At 44.7% G+C, this 23,718-nt stretch overlaps 1 long non-coding RNA gene across 1 annotated transcript in view; it reads right to left on the bottom strand.

Moving 5' to 3' along the window:
* LOC144161867 (uncharacterized) overlaps nucleotides 1–23,718 on the bottom strand; it is a 290,728-nt gene that overhangs the window by 196,367 nt on the left and 70,643 nt on the right. Inside the window, exon 2 of the long non-coding RNA XR_013320510.1 lies at nucleotides 16,405–16,556. This is a non-coding gene — a long non-coding RNA (uncharacterized LOC144161867). The remainder of the gene's footprint in view (nucleotides 1–16,404; nucleotides 16,557–23,718) is intronic.

The following is a 23,718-nucleotide window of genomic DNA, read 5'->3' as shown; positions in this document are numbered from 1 at the left end:
CGCCGCCTGTGGTCATGTCGCGTCCTGAGCAGAGAAGGGAAGGCGTTGCAGTGGCAAATCGGTGGAGGTCGTAGGTGCACTTGTAAGCGCTGTGGTATCATCGGCAGGGTAGCTATATTGGTCCCGTCGTCCACATCGATGCTGTAATATTGAAGATTCCACCCGTAGGACTACGCAACAGGGGAACAGCAGGTTTGTCGCTGGGCGAACTTGCGCCATCCTGGTCTGCTCCCAGGCTTGCCTGAGGTCATATAGATACCACGCCGCCTGTGGTCATGTCGCGTCCTCAGCAGAGAAGGGAAGGCGTTGCAGTGGCAAATCGGTGGCGGTCGTAGGTGCACTTGTAAGCGCTGTGGTATCATCGGCAGGATAGCTACTTGGCCCCGTCGTCCACATCGATGCTGTAATCTTGAGGATTCCACCCGTAGGACTACGGAACAGGGGAACAGCAGGTTTGTCGCTGGGTGACCTTGCGCTGTCCTGGTCTGCTCCCAGGCTTGTCTGAGGTCATACAGATACCACGCCGCCTGTGGTCATGTCGCGTCCTGAGCAGAGAAGGCTAGGCGTTGCAGTGGCAAATCCGTGGCGGTCATAGGTGCACGTGTAAGCACTGTTGTATCTTAAGCAGGATAGCTATATTGGTCCCGTCGTCCACATCGATGCTGTAATCTTGAAGATTCCACCCGTAGGACTACGCAACAGGGAAACAGCAGGTTTGTCGCCGGGCGACCTTGCGCCGTCCTGATCTGCTCCCAGGCTTGCCTGAGGTCATACAGATAACACGCCGCCCGTGGTCATGTCGCGTCCTGAACAGAGAAGGGTAGGCGTTGCAGTGGCAAATCCGTGCATTATATTCTGGTGTACGACAGTGTGTAATTTTTGTGTGCGTGTGTCAGTAACGCTGTCCTTTATTGCATTACTTGTGAGGTGTGGGCATCTTACATCGACTGTTTTTTTCTTCATGCGCCAGCGCAAAGGCCCACCGGCTGTTCGCGGGAACGTTAATAAACGATTTATTTATTTGTATTAATAATATTATGAATATAATAACAATGACAATATTATTATTATTATTACCTGCTACGGCCTTGAGCACTTTGGTTTCCCCTTCGGTCCACCCTCTGCCCCCGCCTCCTAGGTCCGACACTGCGATTAATGGCCCGCCGACGAACTTGCAGAAGAAAAGGAGCCCTCCCCGCGTGGGTGCGTCGGAAGCTTCTCAGTTGGTTGTGGTACACCGACCACCCAGCTCCAGGGCCATCTTTGTTTCAGAACTGTCGGCTAACACCACATCTGCTCAACTGTTGGCCCACTTGTCAACTGTGCAAGTTACGCCATTGTCGTGCAAACGCCTTAGGACTAAGTACGACTCCTATTCTTCTTTTTGCGTAACTGTTAACGAGGAGTGTTTTAGGCGCCTGAGCGACCCGTCTATGTGGCCAAAAGGCTGCCTTTTCAAGCCGTTTCAAGGCAAGGTCCACCCTGGTATGCTGCACAGCTCTGAAATAACTGAAAATGATCAGTAAGTACGAGAGTTTCGACATATACTATCAAAACACTCGAGGTCTACGAACTAAGTCCTCTGAATTTATTAGAAATATTGTATGCTCTAAATTTTCTGCTGTTGTCATTACTGAAACCTGGCTTTCCGATGATATCTCGTCTTCCGACTATTTCCCTTCTAACTATCAAATCTTTAGAAGCGACAGAAAATTAACTGGATCTAAACAAAAAGGTGGCGGGGTTCTCGTTGCCGTTGATCATTCAGTGCGGTGCATGCGGCGTGCTGACCTCGAGACCCTAGACGAATCAGTCTGGCTTGAGGTAGGCCTCACGAAGGGCGAGAAGCTACTCATCGGTGCATTCTATATATCCCCGGATGTATTGCCTTCTGAATTTAATCGAACACTCACATCCATAGAAAATGTCTCAAATGCACACTCCAACCATAAGCTCATCATACTTGGAGACTTCAACACCCCAGGTATTCGCTGGAACAGTCTTTCCTTTGAGCACAAAAACCATTATGCAGAGCAGAAATACAGCATGCTATTAGATTTTCAGTCTTTCACCTCCATGCAGCAGTTTTGCCGCATAAAAAACTCTTGTGGTAATGTTCTAGATGTGTGCTTCTCAAACTTAAAAAACGTACAAGTGTGTGCCTCCGAAATATCCCTTGTGCACCCCGACAAGTTTCATCCCCCTCTTATTGTCTCTGTCTCGGTCGCGACCCAGCATCGCTCTGGCGGTGTTGACAATTGTTCAGTCCCGCGATATGCTTTCAAGCGTGGAGATTATGCTGGGCTGTATCCCTTTTATTCATCTGCTGAATGGTCTAGTGCTTTGGATGTGAATGATGTTGACCAACAGGTTCGACGTTTTACCGAAATAGTCAGAAGTGGCATGGAAAAGTATATCCCTTGTTATAAGCCTGTTCCTTCCAAATTTTCCCACTGGTTTTCTAAAGAACTTCGAAGTTCGCTTAAACTTAAGGATAGCGCCCACAAAAAGGCCAAGCGTTCTGGGCTTGACAAGTGGAAAGCGGAGTTTAGTCGGTATCGCTCACTTTGTAAAATCCTCTACCGGCGTGACCACCAGCTCTATATAGAATCGTTAGAGGCTGCTGCGTCTCAGAAACCGGCTGAATTCTGGAGGTATGTACGCGGCCGTTCTAAGGCATCTAAAGAACATGTTAGCCTGCTTAATTCCGATGGTGAAGAGGTTGAGGATGTTGCCACCAGTTTTGCTCAGTACTTTCATTCTGTCTTTCAACTGCCAGATGGCAACGACGAACGCCTACCGTTTAATAACTCTAATTTTAACACACTTAGGTTCGATGAAAAAATTGTCAATGATAGCCTTCAACGGATGAAACCATCATTTTCCTGTGGTGCGGATGGAATTCCAGCAGCCCTCATGAAGGCTTCCGGGAACATTTTTGTGCCTGTCTTAACTTCCATTTATAATAACTGCTTACTTTTAGGTAAATTTCCTCGTGCATGGAAGATCGCTCAAATTTTTCCAATATTTAAGTCTGGTGATAAGTCAGCCGTTTCTAACTATCGCCCGATCTCACTCCTTTGTGTCGCCTCAAAACTCTTTGAGTCAGCTCTGCACAAAGTTCTTGCTGCCTGTGTCAAGAACGCTGTGCTACCAAATCAGCACGGCTTTTTCTCGGGTCGATCGACGGTCACAAATCTTGCAAGCTTTATGACACAGGCTTCGGCTGCAGTTTGTGAAAACGGCCAGTTGGACGTTATTTATTTTGACCTCAGTAAGGCGTTTGATGTGGTGAACCATCAGTTATTAATTAACAAGCTTGCTAAGTCCGGTGTAGCCGCGAGCCTTGTTGCCTTGTTGTCCAACTATCTCCTTGACCGGGCCTTTTATGTAGATGTTAACTACAAAAAGTCTAGTGTTTACCCTGCAACAAGTGGTGTACCCCAGGGTTCCGTGCTGGGTCCATTATTGTTTTCTGTCTTTATCAATGATGTTTCAACAGTGTTAACAAACTCTTCTTTTCTTCTCTATGCTGATGATGTCAAACTATTTAGGCACATTAGCGGTGTTCAGGACTGCTGTGCCTTGCAGAGGGATGTGTCGGAATTATCGGTCTGGTGCAGGAAAAACTGCCTAATTTTAAACCCCACTAAAACAAAGGTTGTCACCTACAGCCGGAAAACCCACCGTCTGCTGTTTTCCTACAGTATTGAGGGAGCTCCTCTGCAAAGGGTTGAGGAGATTAGGGACCTAGGGGTGCTTTTCGACAGTACCCTCTCTTTTTCTCCTCATATTAGGCTCATCACCCGGCGAGCACTCCGAAGCCTTGGAAATGTGTGTCGGATTACAAAGGAATTCTCTTCTCCAGATCCATTTCTAATGCTATACAATGCAATATGTATACCACAGTTAGAATATGCTTCTGTTGCCTGGAACGGCATCTCCAAATCTAGTAGTGAATTAATAGAACGTGTGCAGAAGAAGTTTTTATCCACATTTAAGCACCGTCATCACAATCACAGTTTTCATCCTGATTCTGACTTATCCATAGTCCCTTCCATCCCTTCCTTGAACTGCAGACGTATGCGTGCAGACCTTACATTTCTTCACAAACTTGTTCATGGTGACCTTTCTTGCGCAGACCTGCTTAACTGTTTAGAGTTTAGTGTACCACAAAGGCCCACCAGGTCGCATCGCCCATTCTTGACCGCTGCGCGCAACTCCAATCATTCTCCTGTGCGCAGAATACAGAATTGTTACAACCGCTTCTTTGAACGCCTTGACATCTTTCAGAAATCCTTTACAGTTTACCGTACAACGCTGTTGAATACAGTATGTTAAACACCTATGATATGTCTGTCGTTCTTTTTTTTCTGGAATTTGATTTCTCTGCGGTTGTGTCTATCCAACTGATAGTTGCCTATTTTTGAAACTGTTTACTGTCATTTGTTCGTTTTTTCATTTGTCTCTACACTCTTGCCGTTGTTTTTGTTGTATTACTGTCAAACTTTGTTGCTCTGCCTGTCGCGTGGCCTTTACGACGGGCAGAGCCACATAGGCATCTTCTTTTTTTGTTTTTTTACCTGTACCCAGGCTCCGCCTGTGCTTTATTTCTGTCATTTTCACTACCTCAATTTGTGTGTGTCTTGTCGCTTGTTTGTTTCTTGCTATATGTTTCTTGTATTTTGTTTTCATGTAACTACCCGTGCGCCAGCACTCAGGCCTCTGGCTGTTCCTGGGCACGTAAATAAACATGATTGATTGATCGATTGATTGATTGATTATTATTATTATTATTATTATTATTGATAAAGTGCAGAATAAGCTGCTGTCCATACTTAGACATCGCTTCCCTCACGAGTATCGCCGTCTTGACTCTGGACCACGAGACTTGCAGGTGCTGCCTGAGCTAAAGGCTAGGCGCGATACAGCTGACCTCGTATTTCTTTTTAAAGGGGCACTGACACAAAATTTTGAAGGCGAGATAACTTCGGAGATAGATTGGTGGGAACACATATACATCATCTGCAAAATATCAGCGGTGAATACAGCCTAGAACATATTTAAAATCAATTTTGAAGTGTGCGAAACGCAACCGAGCGGCCAGCAGAGGACCACGCGCAAGTGTAAATAAACAACATCCAAACACGTCACGAGTTCGTGTTTGCCGCTTCCGCACTGCCGGCTCGCCGCTCCAATCGGAGGGCCGGAGGGCGGAGCTTCTGCTCTCGAGAACGAACGACCCGATCGTTGGCGGCGGAGGCACCGTGATTTCGTCAGCTCATCGGACAGCTGGCCGCGACCAAAGTTCTACAGCGATTCCAGGCACTCTGTTTCTATTACTGTTTATTACCATTGGATGCGGAAACGCGCCGGAGGCACAAAAAGCCCACTGAGCAAGCCGCACGGTCGCTGTGCAGGCGGCGGCCACGGCCGCGAAGTGGCCCACGCCGGCGCAGGTAGCTCGAGTGACAGCTTGTTACCGCTGCACGAAATTGTCCCCAAGTCCCGACCATGGTGGCTTACATGAGAAAGGAGTTAATGATGCCATGGCGGGTTGCATTAAAAATTGTCATCTGCACCGCTTACGAGAGCGGCACTCGAATATCCGCCGCAGTGCTAAGCCGAACACATCTGTAGGCGGACCTGTAGGCAGACCTGCCGGCTGCTCCCAGCGCGCGTCTTGCCACCCACCGTCTCGAGCGTCGCGCGTCGTTCGTTAGCCGCGGTAGCATTTGCACTCGCAGCGTCTGCGTCACATCCACGGTCGCTTTTTAATTATGCGCCTCACGAGATCAGTACGGGGGGGCATTCGCAGAAACTGCCGTCGATGCGGATTCGACAGTGCTACGGCGGCGCTGCTCTGTAACTGTGATATCCCTCCGACGGTCACGTGGTCAGCTTTGTTCACACAAAATCCACAAAATCCATCGTTTCGCGGCACTCGCTGAAACCGAAACTGCGACTGGCCGCATTGAAAATGCCTCTAATTAAACAACCGTCGCACGCTGACGCAAATGAGGTTTCTACAGGTTATAAGTAGGTCACTAGCTACTTATCGCAACAAAAAAAACAAGATGCAAAATTTTTGTGTCAGTGCCCCTTTAAGCTCATACATGGACAAATTAGCAGTGCGCAACTGCTTTCGGAGCTCGAGCTAAGAGTGCCTATTAAAACCACAAGAAAATGTCATCCTTTTCGTACTCTCAGCTCCTGTAACCGACATTGCCCGCTGTTCAGGCTGCAGAGCTCGTGTAACTTCTACTCTGCAGACGTAGATATTTTTAACAGCTCCCTCAATCAGTTCAGTTCAGAAACTTCCAGAATTCTCATTCGCTAATATGCTCCCTCTTATTGTCTTACATGGAACTAGAAGGAATATTTCTTTGCTCCGTCATACTGAATGGATCTTGTTCTAGTTATAGTAACTTCTTTTTACCTGCTTGCCTTACTGTATGGAGAGTATGCTGTTTATATGACGCTTTTGTTGTTTTTCATTTTATGGATTGCTGTTATAAGGTTACACGATTATCTGTAGTGTGCAGATGTTCTGTTTCATCGGTACGATGTAATTGCCAATTCTGTTGTATCCTGTCAGTTTTGTTTGTGTTCATTGCATGTAGTGTATACGCTATCTACGTTTTGTAGTGGTTTGTACGGTATACTTTGTAATATACATTCTAAAAGTTAGCTTTATATTATATGCTGTCAAAGTGTTCTTTCCTTTCAATTTTTGTTTTCCTTTTTTTTTACCTGTATCCATCTGTGTACCAGCACCAAGGCCTCACGGCTGTTCCTGGGCACATTAAATATAGATGATTGATTGATTGATTGATTGATTGATTGATTGATTGATTGATTGATTGATTGATTGATTGATTGATTGATTGATTATTATTATCTTGCCTTCCTGTATGCTACTTGCCTTCCATATCGCACCCGATTTATTGTGCCGCGAGGAGCCACAGTGAGGTGTCTGGTACTTTCCATCTTCTGTTGCTGTAATTTCATAAATCAGTTCCTGTATTTTGTTTCATACATTCGTGTTTAATTGAAGCTTTGTGTTTTCGCCTATATCTGCGAATATGTTTTTATGTCTGCTTGCTTCACCCAACTGCTGTGACCATTGTTCCACATACTTTTGCCATTGATCCACCATTAGAGTTTCTTAATAATCTAATTTTGGTTTAAATACCTTTTTATTATCCTTAGGGTTTTATTGCTCTTTTTTTTTCTTCGCTCTATCTTCTCGTTTACTGTTTATATTAGTGCCGCATTTTGTCTTCCTCAGTGCGCCAGAACCAAGGCCTCGGCTGTTCCTGGGCACTCTAATAAACATCGATTGATTGATTGATTATTATTATTATTATTTTTATTATTATTATTATTATTATTATTATTATTTTACATTCCCCCTGATGTAGCTCCTGACGCATTCAATCAGTTAGTTTCCTCCATTGAACAAGAGCTTATTACTCAATGCAACCGCAAGGTCCTCCTTCTTGGAGACTTTAACGCTCCTGGCGTTCAGTGGAGCCATCTATCCTGTTCCCACCATAACCACCACATTGAACAGAAGGGTAATAGATTACTAGATTTTTCGTCTTTCACTTCCATGGCACAGCATAATCACATAGAAAACTGCAGTGGAAACATTTTGGACCTGTGTTTTTCGAATTTTGATGATGTTAGTGTGTCACACTCTGATTGTCCTTTAGTTAGACCTGACAGATTTCATCCTCCTCTTTCTATTTCCTGTTCCCTTCCCACAATGCTCCACCATTCCGTAAGTTCCTGCAACACGCAACCTCGCTACGCTTTCGCCCGGGGAGATTACGTTGGGCTGTATGATTACTTTTCTGCTGCCCCTTGGTCGACAGTCATTGACGAACCTGATGTCAATGAACAAGTTGACCGTTTTACTGAGATTGTACTTTTGGGTATGAAGAAATACATCCCGCAATATTTACCAAAGAAGTTCAAATTCCCACGCTGGTTTTCTTCTGAATTGCGGGATGCCCTTAAACTCAAAGAACGTGCGTACAGAAAGTTGAAGCGCTCTGGTGCTAACCAGTTCGCTAAGGAGTTTCGGCGCCTACGTGCCTTATGCAAAATATTGCACAAGCGTGATCATGCTTCGTACCTGGCGTCAGTAGAAGCTAAAGCAACCCATCAACCGGGAGCCTTCTGGAAGTACATTCATTCAAGATCTAGTAAAACTAAAGAATTTATTCGTTTACTAGACTCCAACGGCTATGAGGTTGCGGAGGTGGCCGACTACTTTGCTCGTCAGTTTTCTCCTTTTTTTGGAATTAGCGGTGTCAGTGATAACAGTAGCGCCCCTTGTCACCAGGGCGGTAACTCTGGTTGTTTCCAACTGGATGAGAACATCGTGCGGACCAGTATCAAGCGGCTAAAGCCCTCGCTTTCTTGTGGACCAGATGGTATTCCTGCCGCCATTCTAAAAACGTATGCAAACATATTCGTTCCAGTGTTCACTTCAATGTTTAATAACTGTCTCCGGTCTGGCACGTTCCTTCGCTCATGGAAACTCTCTCGCGTATTCCCTGTATTCAAGTCAGGCCCAAAAACTGACGCCATAAACTATAGGCCAGTCTCGCTCCTTTGTTCTGCCTCTAAACTATTCGAGTTATCTCTTCATATGGTGTTGTCTTTCTCACTTAAACACGTCCTCATTCCTAATCAACATGGCTTTATGCGTGGTCGTTCAACTTCCACAAACCTCGCGTGCTTCATGGAGCAGGCTGTCCCAGCAATCGTTGGTAGAAGCCAGCTTGATGTGGTCTACTGTGACATGAGCAAGGCCTTTGATGTAGTCAACCACTCGTTATTGCTTGCCAAGCTCATTCTGTTAGATGTCCACGCTTCTTTGGTGGGTCTTATACGTTGCTATCTCCAGCAGCGATATTGCTATGTAAGTGTTAACGGTCAAACTTCTTTTAGGTACAAAGCAACCAGTGGTGTACCCCAGGGATCTGTTCTGGGTCCCCTTCTTTTCTCCATGTTCATTAACGATGTTGCTTCTGTAATTCAAAATTCTTCTTTTTTGTTGTATGCTGATGATATGAAAATCTTTAGAGAAGTGCGCAATATTCATGACTGTAATTATCTTCAGGCTGATATTGCGTCATTCCATCGTTGGTGCACCAAAAACGACCTAATTTTGAACCCCTCAAAAACGAAAGTTGTCTCCTATAGTAGAAAAACTCAACAGCTGCAATACTCTTATAAAATTGCAAGCACTGCATTGCCGAGGGTGACTGAAATTCGAGACTTGGGAGTACTATTTGATACTTCTCTGACTTTCTCTTCCCACGTTACACAAATTACCCGTCGCTCTCTTCGATGTCTGGGTGCTGTTTGCAGGTATTCTAGAGAGTTTAAAGGTGCTCTTCCTTTTTTAAAGTTGTATTCGGCTCTCTGCCTACCTCTTCTCGAATACGGCTCTGTTGTTTGGAATGGAACTTGCAAGTCCAATAGTGACCGTATCGAAAGAGTTCAAAATAAGTTCCTCTTTATCTTTAAGCACCGCTTCCGTCATGTGCTTGAAGACGCTAACGGCAGTGTGCCTTTTCTGAAAAGTCTTCCTTCCCTTCGGTGTCGACGAATGCGAGCTGATATTATCTTTCTTTATAAACTTCTTCATGGGGATATTTTGTGTGACGACTTGGTTACACTTATCAATGTGAACTTGCCGAACAAACTTTTCCGAACATTTCGAACTTTTAGAACAGATGCTTTAAGTAGAAGACGCTCGTCCATCTGCAGAATACAATGTGCATATAATGAATATTCTGATCGTCTTGATATATTTCAGAGCTCTTTTTCTTTGTTCTCAAACGACTTGAAAACTGTTGTAGCTTAAGTGCCTTTAGTCATTGCAAATTTATGTGCTGTATTTATTTTAGGCAAATCATGTTCTTGTTTGTTTGTTTTTCACATTTCCTGGTTTTGCGTTGCTTGAATTTCTGTAGGTTTGAGTGCCAGTGCTTGTAATGCTGAACTTCTTTCAAAGTTGAAACTTCCGAACATTTTGTTATAAAACCTTCGTGTTATGCGTATAACTTATTCTCTGTCATGTTCAGTGAGTATTTCCTGTTTTTCACGTGCCTTGATCATTTCGCTGTCCGAGTGTCATGGCTTGCAACGCTAGGTCTCCTGTTTCTTTTCTTTTCTTTTTTTTTTTGCTGTTTTGCTTTCTGAGATTACTGTAACTATCTTTACTTTATTGTTTCTTTCATGTATACGGTTTTGTGTGTTGTGTTGTCTTGATTTTAGTTTGTTTTTATGTACGATTTGTATATGGTGTACCAGTACCAAGACCCTAGGGTTGTTCCTGGGCACCAAAAATAAAGGTTGATTGATTGATTGATTGATTATTATTATTATTATTATTATTATTGTTTTCTGTCTTTATCAATGATGTTTCAACAGTGTTAACAAACTCTTCTTTTCTTCTCTATGCTGATGATGTCAAACTATTTAGGCACATTAGCGGTGTTCAGGACTGCTGTGCCTTGCAGAGGGATGTGTCGGAATTATCGGTCTGGTGCAGGAAAAACTGCCTAATTTTAAACCCCACTAAAACAAAGGTTGTCACCTACAGCCGGAAAACCCACCGTCTGCTGTTTTCCTACAGTATTGAGGGAGCTCCTCTGCAAAGGGTTGAGGAGATTAGGGACCTAGGGGTGCTTTTCGACAGTACCCTCTCTTTTTCTCCTCATATTAGGCTCATCACCCGGCGAGCACTCCGAAGCCTTGGAAATGTGTGTCGGATTACAAAGGAATTCTCTTCTCCAGATCCATTTCTAATGCTATACAATGCAATATGTATACCACAGTTAGAATATGCTTCTGTTGCCTGGAACGGCATCTCCAAATCTAGTAGTGAATTAATAGAACGTGTGCAGAAGAAGTTTTTATCCACATTTAAGCACCGTCATCACAATCACAGTTTTCATCCTGATTCTGACTTATCCATAGTCCCTTCCATCCCTTCCTTGAACTGCAGACGTATGCGTGCAGACCTTACATTTCTTCACAAACTTGTTCCTGGTGACCTTTCTTGCGCAGACCTGCTTAACTGTTTAGAGTTTAGTGTACCACAAAGGCCCACCAGGTCGCATCGCCCATTCTTGACCGCTGCGCGCAACTCCAATCATTCTCCTGTGCGCAGAATACAGAATTGTTACAACCGCTTCTTTGAACGCCTTGACATCTTTCAGAAATCCTTTACAGTTTACCGTACAACGCTGTTGAATACAGTATGTTAAACACCTATGATATGTCTGTCGTTCTTTTGTTTCTGGAATTTGATTTCTCTGCGGTTGTGTCTATCCAACTGATAGTTGCCTATTTTTGAAACTGTTTACTGTCATTTGTTCGTTTTTTCATTTGTCTCTACACTCTTGCCGTTGTTTTTGTTGTATTACTGTCAAACTTTGTTGCTCTGCCTGTCGCGTGGCCTTTACGACGGGCAGAGCAACATAGGCATCTTCTTTTTTTGTTTTTTTACCTGTACCCAGGCTCCGCCTGTGCTTTATTTCTGTCATTTTCACTACCTCAATTTGTGTGTGTCTTGTCGCTTGTTTGTTTCTTGCTATATGTTTCTTGTATTTTGTTTTCATGTAACTACCCGTGCGCCAGCACTTAGGCCTCTGGCTGTTCCTGGGCACGTAAATAAACATGATTGATTGATCGATTGATTGATTGATTATTATTATTATTATTATTATTATTATTATTATTGATAAAGTGCAGAATAAGCTGCTGTCCATACTTAGACATCGCTTCCCTCACGAGTATCGCCGTCTTGACTCTGGACCACGAGACTTGCAGGTGCTGCCTGAGCTAAAGGCTAGGCGCGATACAGCTGACCTCGTATTTCTTTTTAAAGGGGCACTGACACAAAATTTTGAAGGCGAGATAACTTCGGAGATAGATTGGTGGGAACACATATACATCATCTGCAAAATATCAGCGGTGAATACAGCCTAGAACATATTTAAAATCAATTTTGAAGTGTGCGAAACGCAACCGAGCGGCCAGCAGAGGACCACGCGCAAGTGTAAATAAACAACATCCAAACACGTCACGAGTTCGTGTTTGCCGCTTCCGCACTGCCGGCTCGCCGCTCCAATCGGAGGGCCGGAGGGCGGAGCTTCTGCTCTCGAGAACGAACGACCCGATCGTTGGCGGCGGAGGCGCCGTGATTTCGTCAGCTCATCGGACAGCTGGCCGCGACCAAAGTTCTACAGCGATTCCAGGCACTCTGTTTCTATTACTGTTTATTACCATTGGATGCGGAAACGCGCCGGAGGCACGAAAAGCCCACTGAGCAAGCCGCACGGTCGCTGTGCAGGCGGCGGCCACGGCCGCGAAGTGGCCCACGCCGGCGCAGGTAGCTCGAGTGACAGCTTGTTACCGCTGCACGAAATTGTCCCCAAGTCCCGACCATGGTGGCTTACATGAGAAAGGAGTTAATGATGCCATGGCGGGTTGCATTAAAAATTGTCATCTGCACCGCTTACGAGAGCGGCACTCGAATATCCGCCGCAGTGCTAAGCCGAACACATCTGTAGGCGGACCTGTAGGCAGACCTGCCGGCTGCTCCCAGCGCGCGTCTTGCCACCCACCGTCTCGAGCGTCGCGCGTCGTTCGTTAGCCGCGGTAGCATTTGCACTCGCAGCGTCTGCGTCACATCCACGGTCGCTTTTTAATTATGCGCCTCACGAGATCAGTACGGGGGGGCATTCGCAGAAACTGCCGTCGATGCGGATTCGACAGTGCTACGGCGGCGCTGCTCTGTAACTGTGATATCCCTCCGACGGTCACGTGGTCAGCTTTGTTCACACAAAATCCACAAAATCCATCGTTTCGCGGCACTCGCTGAAACCGAAACTGCGACTGGCCGCATTGAAAATGCCTCTAATTAAACAACCGTCGCACGCTGACGCAAATGAGGTTTCTACAGGTTATAAGTAGGTCACTAGCTACTTATCGCAACAAAAAAAACAAGATGCAAAATTTTTGTGTCAGTGCCCCTTTAAGCTCATACATGGACAAATTAGCAGTGCGCAACTGCTTTCGGAGCTCGAGCTAAGAGTGCCTATTAAAACCACAAGAAAATGTCATCCTTTTCGTACTCTCAGCTCCTGTAACCGACATTGCCCGCTGTTCAGGCTGCAGAGCTCGTGTAACTTCTACTCTGCAGACGTAGATATTTTTAACAGCTCCCTCAATCAGTTCAGTTCAGAAACTTCCAGAATTCTCATTCGCTAATATGCTCCCTCTTATTGTCTTACATGGAACTAGAAGGAATATTTCTTTGCTCCGTCATACTGAATGGATCTTGTTCTAGTTATAGTAACTTCTTTTTACCTGCTTGCCTTACTGTATGGAGAGTATGCTGTTTATATGACGCTTTTGTTGTTTTTCATTTTATGGATTGCTGTTATAAGGTTACACGATTATCTGTAGTGTGCAGATGTTCTGTTTCATCGGTACGATGTAATTGCCAATTCTGTTGTATCCTGTCAGTTTTGTTTGTGTTCATTGCATGTAGTGTATACGCTATCTACGTTTTGTAGTGGTTTGTACGGTATACTTTGTAATTTACATTCTAAAAGTTAGCTTTATATTATATGCTGTCAAAGTGTTCTTTCCTTTCAATTTTTGTTTTCCTTTTTTTTTACCTGTATCCATCTGTGTACCAGCACCAAGGCCTCACGGCTGTTCCTGGGCACATTAAATATAGATGATTGATTGATTGATTGATTGATTGATTGATTGATTGATTGATTGATTTATTGATTGATTGATTGATTGATTGATTGATTGATTGATTGATTGATTGATTGATTATTATTATCTTGCCTTCCTGTATGCTACTTGCCTTCCATATCGCACCCGATTTATTGTGCCGCGAGGAGCCACAGTGAGGTGTCTGGTACTTTCCATCTTCTGTTGCTGTAATTTCATAAATCAGTTCCTGTATTTTGTTTCATACATTCGTGTTTAATTGAAGCTTTGTGTTTTCGCCTATATCTGCGAATATGTTTTTATGTCTGCTTGCTTCACCCAACTGCTGTGACCATTGTTCCACATACTTTTGCCATTGATCCACCATTAGAGTTTCTTAATAATCTAATTTTGGTTTAAATACCTTTTTATTATCCTTAGGGTTTTATTGCTCTTTTTTTTTCTTCGCTCTATCTTCTCGTTTACTGTTTATATTAGTGCCGCATTTTGTCTTCCTCAGTGCGCCAGAACCAAGGCCTCGGCTGTTCCTGGGCACTCTAATAAACATCGATTGATTGATTGATTATTATTATTATTATTTTTATTATTATTATTATTATTATTATTATTATTATTATTTTACATTCCCCCTGATGTAGCTCCTGACGCATTCAATCAGTTAGTTTCCTCCATTGAACAAGAGCTTATTACTCAATGCAACCGCAAGGTCCTCCTTCTTGGAGACTTTAACGCTCCTGGCGTTCAGTGGAGCCATCTATCCTGTTCCCACCATAACCACCACATTGAACAGAAGGGTAATAGATTACTAGATTTTTCGTCTTTCACTTCCATGGCACAGCATAATCACATAGAAAACTGCAGTGGAAACATTTTGGACCTGTGTTTTTCGAATTTTGATGATGTTAGTGTGTCACACTCTGATTGTCCTTTAGTTTCGACAGTACCCTCTCTTTTTCTCCTCATATTAGGCTCATCACCCGGCGAGCACTCCGAAGTCTTGGAAATGTGTGTCGGATTACAAAGGAATTCTCTTCTCCAGATCCATTTCTAATGCCATACAATGCAATATGTATACCACAGTTAGAATATGCTTCTGTTGCCTGGAATGGCATCTCCAAATCTAGTAGTGAATTAATAGAACGTGTGCAGAAGAAGCTTTTATCCATATTTAAGCACCGTCATCAAAATCACAGTTTTCGTCCTGATTCTGACTTACCCATAGTCCCTTCCATCCCTTCCTTGAACTGCAGACGTATGCGTGCAGACCTTACATTTCTTCACAAAATTGTTCATGGTGACCTTTCTTGCGCAGACCTGCTTAACTGTTTAGAGTTTAGTGTACCACAAAGGCCCACCAGGTCGTATCGCCCGTTCTTGACCGCTGCGCGCAACTCCAATCATTCTCCTGTGCGCAGAATACAGAATTGTTACAACCGCTTCTTTGAACGCCTTGACATCTTTCTGAAATCCTTTACAATTTACCGTACAGCGCTGTTGAATACAGTATGTTAAACACCTGTGATATGTCTGTCGTTATTTTTTTTCTGGAATTTGCTTTCTCTGCGGTTGTGTCTATCCAACTGATAGTTGCCTAGTTTTGAAACTGTTTACTGTTATTTGTTCGTCTTATCATTTGTCTCTACACTCTTGCCGTTGTTTTTGTTGTATTACTGTCAAACTTTGTTGTTCTGCCTGTCGTGTGGCCTTTACGACAGGCAGAGCAACATAGGCATCTTCATGGGCATCTTCATAGGCACCCAGGCTCCGCCTGTGCTTTATTTCTGTGATTTTCACTACTTCAATTTGTGTGTGTCTTGTCGCTTGTTTGTTTCTTGCTATATTTTTCTTGTATTTTGTTTTCATGTAACTACCCGTGCGCCAGCACTCAGGCCTCTGGCTGTTCCTGGGCACGTAAATAAACATGATTGATTGAATGAAAAAAAAAACATGATTGATTTATTGATTACTATTATTATTTTGTTCGTAGTGCTTCGTGTTCGGAGCGAACGCGTCTTTTGTGTACTTACTACATTTTCCGGGATGCACACGCCCATGAGTTTCAAAATTATCCTAAGCACAATCAAAACAACTTTAATATCTCACAGGGATCACCATTTTCTGGTCACTGGTGACTTAACTGCGCTAAGAATGTCATGGCAGTCTCACCTGTTCAGTCAGCCATCTCATCCAATATCTCAGAAGTGTTGCTTTCCACTAGATTTCATTGCCTTTACCTTATTTCAGCAGTGTAACCTCATTGAGAATTTTTGTGGAAACGTCTCACATTTGTGTCTGACTACCATGGACGTTGCTGAGATCCCACGCAGTAATACTAACCTTGTAAACCCTTTCACGTTTCAACCTCAATTACATACTTCATTACATAAAGCATCTCTCCATCGCAGCCCACCTGTTTGCACACCAGGGAGCAGTATTTACTATACCGACCGACATAGAACTTAACGTATTTATTTCGTGGGAAGTAAGATTTTGTATACTCTTTTACTAAAAAGACTGTAAAGTAATGAAAAATGTCTCTATATACCAATCATGTTCTTGCCTCCTCGAAAAGAGCAACTACATGAATTCAAAATTAGTAACTTCGCAAAATGGAGGACTTACTCTCTTCTTCCCTGAGAGAAATAATTCACAAAGTCGTATCTTCTCCCGTTTAAACCTCTTTTCACCCATCTTGAGCATCTACGTTCATCCTTTCCGCCGGGGGGCCTGTAGCTTTGTTGGAACTTCCAAATTGGCTCATCTATATTTAGGAACTTGATAACAAATTAAGGTACAAGAAGTTTAAGATCACCTACAAGGTGACAGCCCTATTCAGACAAACAAACGACTACGCACGTACAGCACTTAAAGAAATATCCGCCAGACAAGCAACCAGGCTTAAACAAGTGCGCAGTGATTTCAGGAATCATGTAAACATCACAGCACAGATCAACTCAAGCGATTACAAACAGCCGCTGAAGCTTCCCTAATCAGGGCTAACTCAAGCGTTCATTCTTGAAAGAAGAATTTTGTACTATAAATTGCGTCTAACAAAAGTTCTGGCAATCTCTAAGTCACATTTATGAGGTGAAAGGGTTAAAAAAGTTTACTCAGCTAGGTTCATCGACTCGCCCTATGCTTACGACTAATACATTCTACAACCAAGACATGAAACTCCGTGTAATTATTTGCTCCTGCGACATAACGCTTATAAAATTTCAAGGCAATCGAGACTTCGGGCCCGTTTCTCATACACTAACTCTCCTTTATGTTTTGTTTTTTTATATCGTCATGCACGCCCTGTAAAACAAATGCAGCTAGGTGAACGCCCAGTGTTTCTTTTTGCTTTATTTTTTTAAGCATTCCATAAAACGCGTCGTGGACAACGGTGATTGATGCGGGCCATGCTTTATGTCTTGTTCGGATGCTGGCTGCGGAGGCTACCTATCTTCGCCTTTTAGGCACGCCAGCCACGTGCACGCCCAATGGACGCTAGCCGAACAATGGTTACATGCAAAAACGTCGCACTGCCTTCTGTACTAACTCAGATTATTACCCCAGGATCTTGGCGGTACCCAAGAAGAAATATCAATTCATGCTTCAGAGCTCTCAACTTGTTTAATTGTTTCCTCTCAATGCATTCATCCGCTGTTCTGCAACAAAGTGATGCTAACGTTCTACATACTGTATTCATAGATAACAGATACGTTGACGGTCACTTTCTCATGTTTTTTATAGCCGTTGATATGTCGAAACAGCCCTTCGGTTTCCCAACACACGTGTCCGCAGGACGACCTTTGTGCGACCATTCCGAGGCACAACTTTGGTCATCAGGGATGCAAACCAACGTATTTTTTCTCTTGCCACACCCTTTGAAACCTGCCCTAAGCAGACGTGGCCGTCTCAGACTTAACCCAACTCGGGGAAGGCATTAGACCCGTCAATTCGTAAAGGAGCCATGAAGAGAAAATGCAAGTTTCTTCTATTCGAAAGATTTCGTGTTTTATAGTGCCCCCAGCGCTTGTCCGGATACAAACGATGATTTATTCACTGAGAAATTAAAAAATTTAGGTTAAAAGTTTGATTTTCCCGCTAAATCGTTTGTTTTCGGGGTCTCCAACGACATCACAGGAACCGACCACTCTGCAGCCTAGGATACCTTCATTCACGCATCCGCCGTACCGGGTAGAGACACGTATACGCTGGCGCGCCATTTTGGGTCGCACGCTCGCCGCCGAAGCAAGTCATTGTGTCAAAACCGCGCTAAAATTATTGCCGCAACGCGGTTTACTGAAGATGTTTGAATCATATTGTCTGTTTCGCGTTGCTAGGTCTCGTGGAAACGAAAATAACGCGTTGAGCACGTTGGCCCAATGGCGACGGCACGGGACCGTTCAAAGGTTGTCTTCACCCTGTACATCGGTGCAGTTTGTTCCCGCGTTTCTTTACGTTACCCGAACCTAGATGGCGCCACCATACCATGGCAAGCGTTTGGTTTGTTTTTTGCCCGTATTTAAACCTGGCTTGTTTTTGTTCTGGGAGAAAATATTCGTTCCCTGAAACAGTCCTCGTTTGACAAATGTGGTCACGTAAGACACCGTTGCTTGCGTCGATCTGCCAGTGTCGTCTGAGACAACCCCGAGCCCGTAGTGCTGTGCAGCTAAATCAAGCATGCTGTGCGCAGTACGAACAGCAGTACGCATCATTACTTCTATGTTCACATGTACTTTCGTAACTTCCACAGTTTGCCCCATGATTCTTATTGCTTTGTAAAGAATGGGCCCTAAATTTAAGCGCAAATCGCTCGTTCGGCTAGTTTGTAAGCTCTACCTAATTTGCGTCTGCTTGTGCGGGCCTCCGCCAATCGCAGAGCTGGCTCGAATGACATCATAGGTTCTGTTGCGGGAAATGAGCTGGTGGGTCCAATGGCCATTCCCTTTTTTCCTAATTATGTAGCTTATTTGAGCGAAGTTTACGTTAAAAGTGGTGTCAGTGTGATTCTAACGAGGCAATCTTTTGAATGAACCAAACTTGTGTTTTCTCTTCATGGCTCCTTTAAAGGGGCACTGACACAAAATTTTGAAGGCGAGATAACTTCGGAGATAGATTGGTGTGAACACATATACATCATCTGCGAAATATCAGCAGCGAATACAGTCTAGAACATATTTAAAATCAATTTTAAAGTGTGCGAGTCGCAACCGAGCAGCCAGCAGAGGACCACGCGCAATCGACATCTCGAGGATATTGTGTAAATAAACAACATCCAAATACGTCACGAGTTTGTGTTTGCCGCTTCCGCACTGCCGGCGTTTTTCGCCGGCTCGCCCGGCTCGCCGCTCCAATCGGAGGGCCGTAGGGCTGAGCTTCTGATCTCGAGAACGAACGACCCGATCGTTGGCGGCGGAGGAACCGTGATTTCGTCAGCTCATCGGGCAGCTGGCCGCGACCACAGCTTTACAGCGACTCCAGGCACTCTGTTTCTATTACTTTTTATTACCATTGGATGCGGAAACGCGCCGGAGGCACGAAAAGCCTACTGAGCTAGCCGCACGGTCGCTGTGCAAGCGGCGGCCACGGCCGCGAAGTGGCCCAGGCCGGCGCAGGTAGCTCGAGTGATAGCTTGTTACCGCTGCACGAAATTGTCCCCAAGTCCCGACCATGGTGGCTTACATGAGAAAGGAGTAATGGCGGGTTGCATTAAAAATTGTCATCTGCACCGCTTGCGAGAGCGGCACTCGAATATCCGCCGCAGTGCTAAGCCGAACGCATCTATAGGCGGGCCTGTAGGCAGACCGGCCGGCTGCTCCCAGCGTGCGTCTTGCCACCCACCGTCTCGAGCGTCGCGCGTCGTTCTTTATCCGTGGTAGCATTTGCACTCGCAGCGCCTGCGTCACATCCACGGTCGCTTTTTAATTAAGCGCCTCACGAGATCAGTACGTGGGGGCATTCGCAGAAACTGCCGTCGATGCGGATTCGACAGTGCTACGGCGGCTCTGCTCTGTGATATCCCTCCGACGGTCACGTGGTCAGCTTTGGTCACACAAAATCCATCGTTTCGCGGCACCTGCTGAAACCGGAACTGCGACTGGCCACATTGAAAATTCCTCTAATTAAACAACCGTCGCACGCTGAAGCAAATTAGGTTTCTAAAGGTTATAAGTAGGTCACTAGCTACTTATCGCAACAAAAAAAACAAGATGCAAAATTTTTGTGTCACTGCCCCTTTAAGCAGGGAAGTAGCTTTTGCTGAATACCAGTTTTGCGTCAGTCACAAGCTCCGTCGTGCGCTTCGTAGAAACCGTCGAGTCCGTCGTGTGTCTAAGGCTGCTAATGACCAGATACCATCACAGGCTTCCAAAATGATGGTTCTTCACAAAACGCCTATTTCTCGGCGCAAACAAAAGGATTGCCAAATACATGGGTCTATTAAATTCCGCAACACGCCTCGCACATCAACGCTTACTGTTGTTGCGGTTATTAAAGGCAGTAACCTTATGCTTCGCTCTCGATTAATAAGTCCCTTCTAGAAAATGTGTGAAATTATAAATACCTAGGTGTTCACCTTTCTCCTGACCTTACATCAAATACTCACGCGGAATACGTCATCAATAACGCTGACCGGGCATTAGGATACCTTCGACGTAATTTTACAAGGGTACCTTCTTCACTAAAACTACTACTTTACAAGTCGCTGGTTAGGCCAAAGCTTTAATATGCGGCATCACTTTGGGATTCAAGCTGAGTAAACCTGACCCAACCAATAGAATTAGTTCAGAATAACGCGGCCCGTTTTAGACAATCCGATTATAACTGCACCGCCCATGTCACACACATGAAATCGAGCCTGAACATACCATCCCTAGCCTTTCGTCGTAAAGTTCTTCGTCTGTGTCTTTTCCACCCAGAACTACGCAGCGAATTCATCTTCGCACATCATTACATTTCTGCTCCTTTATACCACTCAAATGAAGTCAGGATACCCGTGGACAGACTAACGCCTCCTCCCATTCATTTTTCCCTGGACCGCCTCACACCGGAACATCTTCCCCACTAAACTGCCTGTATACACAATCCGGTAGCGTTCAAAAACACCTTTGCTAACGTTGTATATTCAGAATGTTTTCTAGCTCACCTGCCTCTAATTACTGCTTACTGTACTTATTTGCTTTCTTACCTGCCTAACACTGTAGAATTAGAAAATCTGTGTGCTTCATATTGCCTATAATTTCACTCACTGAACTTCTGTATTAACAACTCCCCTGTGTAATGCCATCGGGCCCTGAGGATACAATATTAAATAATAAATAAATAAAAATAAACAAATAATGGGCGGAATACCCTTGAAAAGTGTGTCGGCAATGGCTCCACCACATCAGCACCTACTAAACGCTATACGCGCGAAATCCCAAAGGTAGAATTATGTCCTTCAGTAGCTGGAGCAACAGGTGCAAATTGTCTCTTCTTGCAATTGACCCGCCGCGGTGGCTCAGTGGCTAAGGCGTTGTGCTGCTGAGCACGAGGTCTCTGGCTCGATTCCCGGCCCCGGCGGCTGCTTTTCTGATGGAGGCGAAAAACAAAAACGCCCGTTTGTATGAGATTTCGGCGCACGTTAAAGATCCCCAGGTGGTAAAAATTAATTCGGATCCTTCCACTACGGCGCACCTCATCGACTGCGTTGCGTCGTGCGTTAAACCCTACAATCAATCAATAAAATCAATCAATCCATCTCTCCTTGTAATTAAGTGCCCTCTAGGTAACATGGCCTCATCCAACGAGGCATGCTGAGCAGCTCTTCTTCAAAGTTTAAACAAAACTGACCGCTCCGTCACACGCTTTCGGCAATTCATGACGAAAAATGTCCGGTGTCACCTGGTAGACCCCACGCTGACACAGATGTGATGAGATGATGTTTTATTTATAAACCCAAGCCGGTGTTCATATAAGCTCCGGGCGGTCGTGGAAGCCAAAAGATCTCAAATGTTCGGTGATGATCGGACTTAAAAAGCGTCGTTCACCTGGACCCACTTTCAAAAAATGAATGTACTATAACGCTTCCCAGGCTAACGTGTTTCCTAGCACTTATGCGTGTACAGGGAGCCACTAGAAGGGATCTCAAAGGCCATTATATTGCTTTGCTGAAGGAGACATAGGAACCGTTGGCTGTTCTTTCAAGCTAGAGGGCTGAATTGGAGTCCATTGAAATTCCTGCTTGGGCATTCGAAATAATTTAATCGTTTTAAGACTGCCTCAGTCGTAACACCCTCAGCCATTGGGGACAACGTCATACGGTGGAGAACTTTTTGAAATAGTGATACGTGTCTCTGCCCTGAAGCTTTTATCATACTTTTTTCTACCTTTGGCGGCTTGCGATAGCAGCCGTAAACTGAGTTTTCAGCATTATGGGTCGTATTGCAAATCCCTAACAATAGTGAAGATGATGACTCTTGCGCCCTGCGAGAACTGCCCTTAAAAAGTTGCGGGGGTACTACAACATTCTTTTATTCTTTGACAATAGTTTTTGGGGGGCTACGTAAACGCCACAATTTTGGTCTGTATGTCTGCCTCTAAGTCTCTGTGTCGGTCAGTCGATTCAGCCGTCAGGCCAAAAGTTGTCAATAATCAATATTCGTTGTAACGTAAACATAAAAATTGGCTACAATAAATCGACACTCTGTCTCGGGCAAAAATACTTGATATAATAATGCATTTTTAAGGCTTCGAACCCAAAATAAACAAGGTAACTCTTACGTTTCCTCTTGTTGCATTTCAAGCTGAATGAACTGGAACTTGAGTACGTGAAATTACAAGAGAACAAAGCTAATGTAACAAAATAAGCATGCGTCCTGATTTATTTGATGAAGAATGGGTTCTTCGTCGGTTGGCTACTCAGCACTCAGCAGGATGAAGTTCCCCTGTGTCCAGGAACAAAGGGGCCTTCATACTTTTGCAGTTTCGTACTAACGAGAGGGGGTTAAAAGTAGCTTCTCAGCCTCCTGGGCAAATATTTCGTCGTTATATCCGATGTCACATGCAGCTCTCATGGTTTTAATTTCGTTATAAAATAAGTGGCATCACAATAAACCATGTCCAACCAAAGTTTGTATTTACTTCGCTGTAGCCGGTAGTTCGCTTTATCAGTGTTCGTTATAACAAGGTTCAACTGTATTTACATTGCAGGTGTGGCAAAACACAATCCTCTTCCACATCACCATAAACATCGCTATTGGTATTTCCTCGGTATGTCACCATTAGACGCATCAACATTAGACACTGGATTACAAGTGCCGGAGGATTGCATAAATATCATTGAAACCCCAGGCGCTCGCAAAGCATGCCAACGAAACAGAACGGGTTGCCGGCGACTGATTTGGTGAAGCGAATGACGGCTACTGCGAAAGAAGCATGATTTGCGGATTTGCAGCAGTCTCTTTATTGTGCTTGGCGAGCGACGTCGTGCTGAAAGCTCGCTTCGGCAAAAATGCGACCACTTCGGTCGTGCTCCGTGGCGTATACGACTGACGCTTGCGTTGGGACGATCTAAGCTTGTGGAACGCGAAAAGCAGAGTTCGTGTAGTTTGCACTGTGCATGCGTGAACGCGTTCCGCTTTCCGCTGGTGTGTCTCTCTTCGCAGCACAGCAGTCAGGAGAGCAACCTTCGCCGGTCGGCGTCGCTACCTTTCTGCCTTAATGCAACATATTTCTTACATGAGGCCACAGTATTCCTCCACCGCGCACGCCGCCATTGCACCCGCAGAATAGGCGGCGGATAAACACCACATATCGAGGCGCCAACAATCGCCGCTCATTGACGTCATGACGCACTACTTCGCTTCACCTCTCCTAGACAGCCGCACCCTCTGAATGGAGAATTTTTCTTCGTGGAGAATGTTATAGCGAAGGGTATAAGTCGCGTTCGTAGAGCTGTACAGGCAT

This window comes from Haemaphysalis longicornis, unplaced genomic scaffold (genome assembly GCF_048455015.1).
Source record: "Haemaphysalis longicornis isolate Haplotype H1 unplaced genomic scaffold, Haemaphysalis longicornis Haplotype H1 scaffold_12, whole genome shotgun sequence".
Classification (NCBI taxonomy): Eukaryota; Metazoa; Arthropoda; class Arachnida; order Ixodida; family Ixodidae; genus Haemaphysalis; species Haemaphysalis longicornis.
Note: the sequence above shows the minus strand (reverse complement) of the source record. Positions and strands in the feature narration are given on the sequence as shown.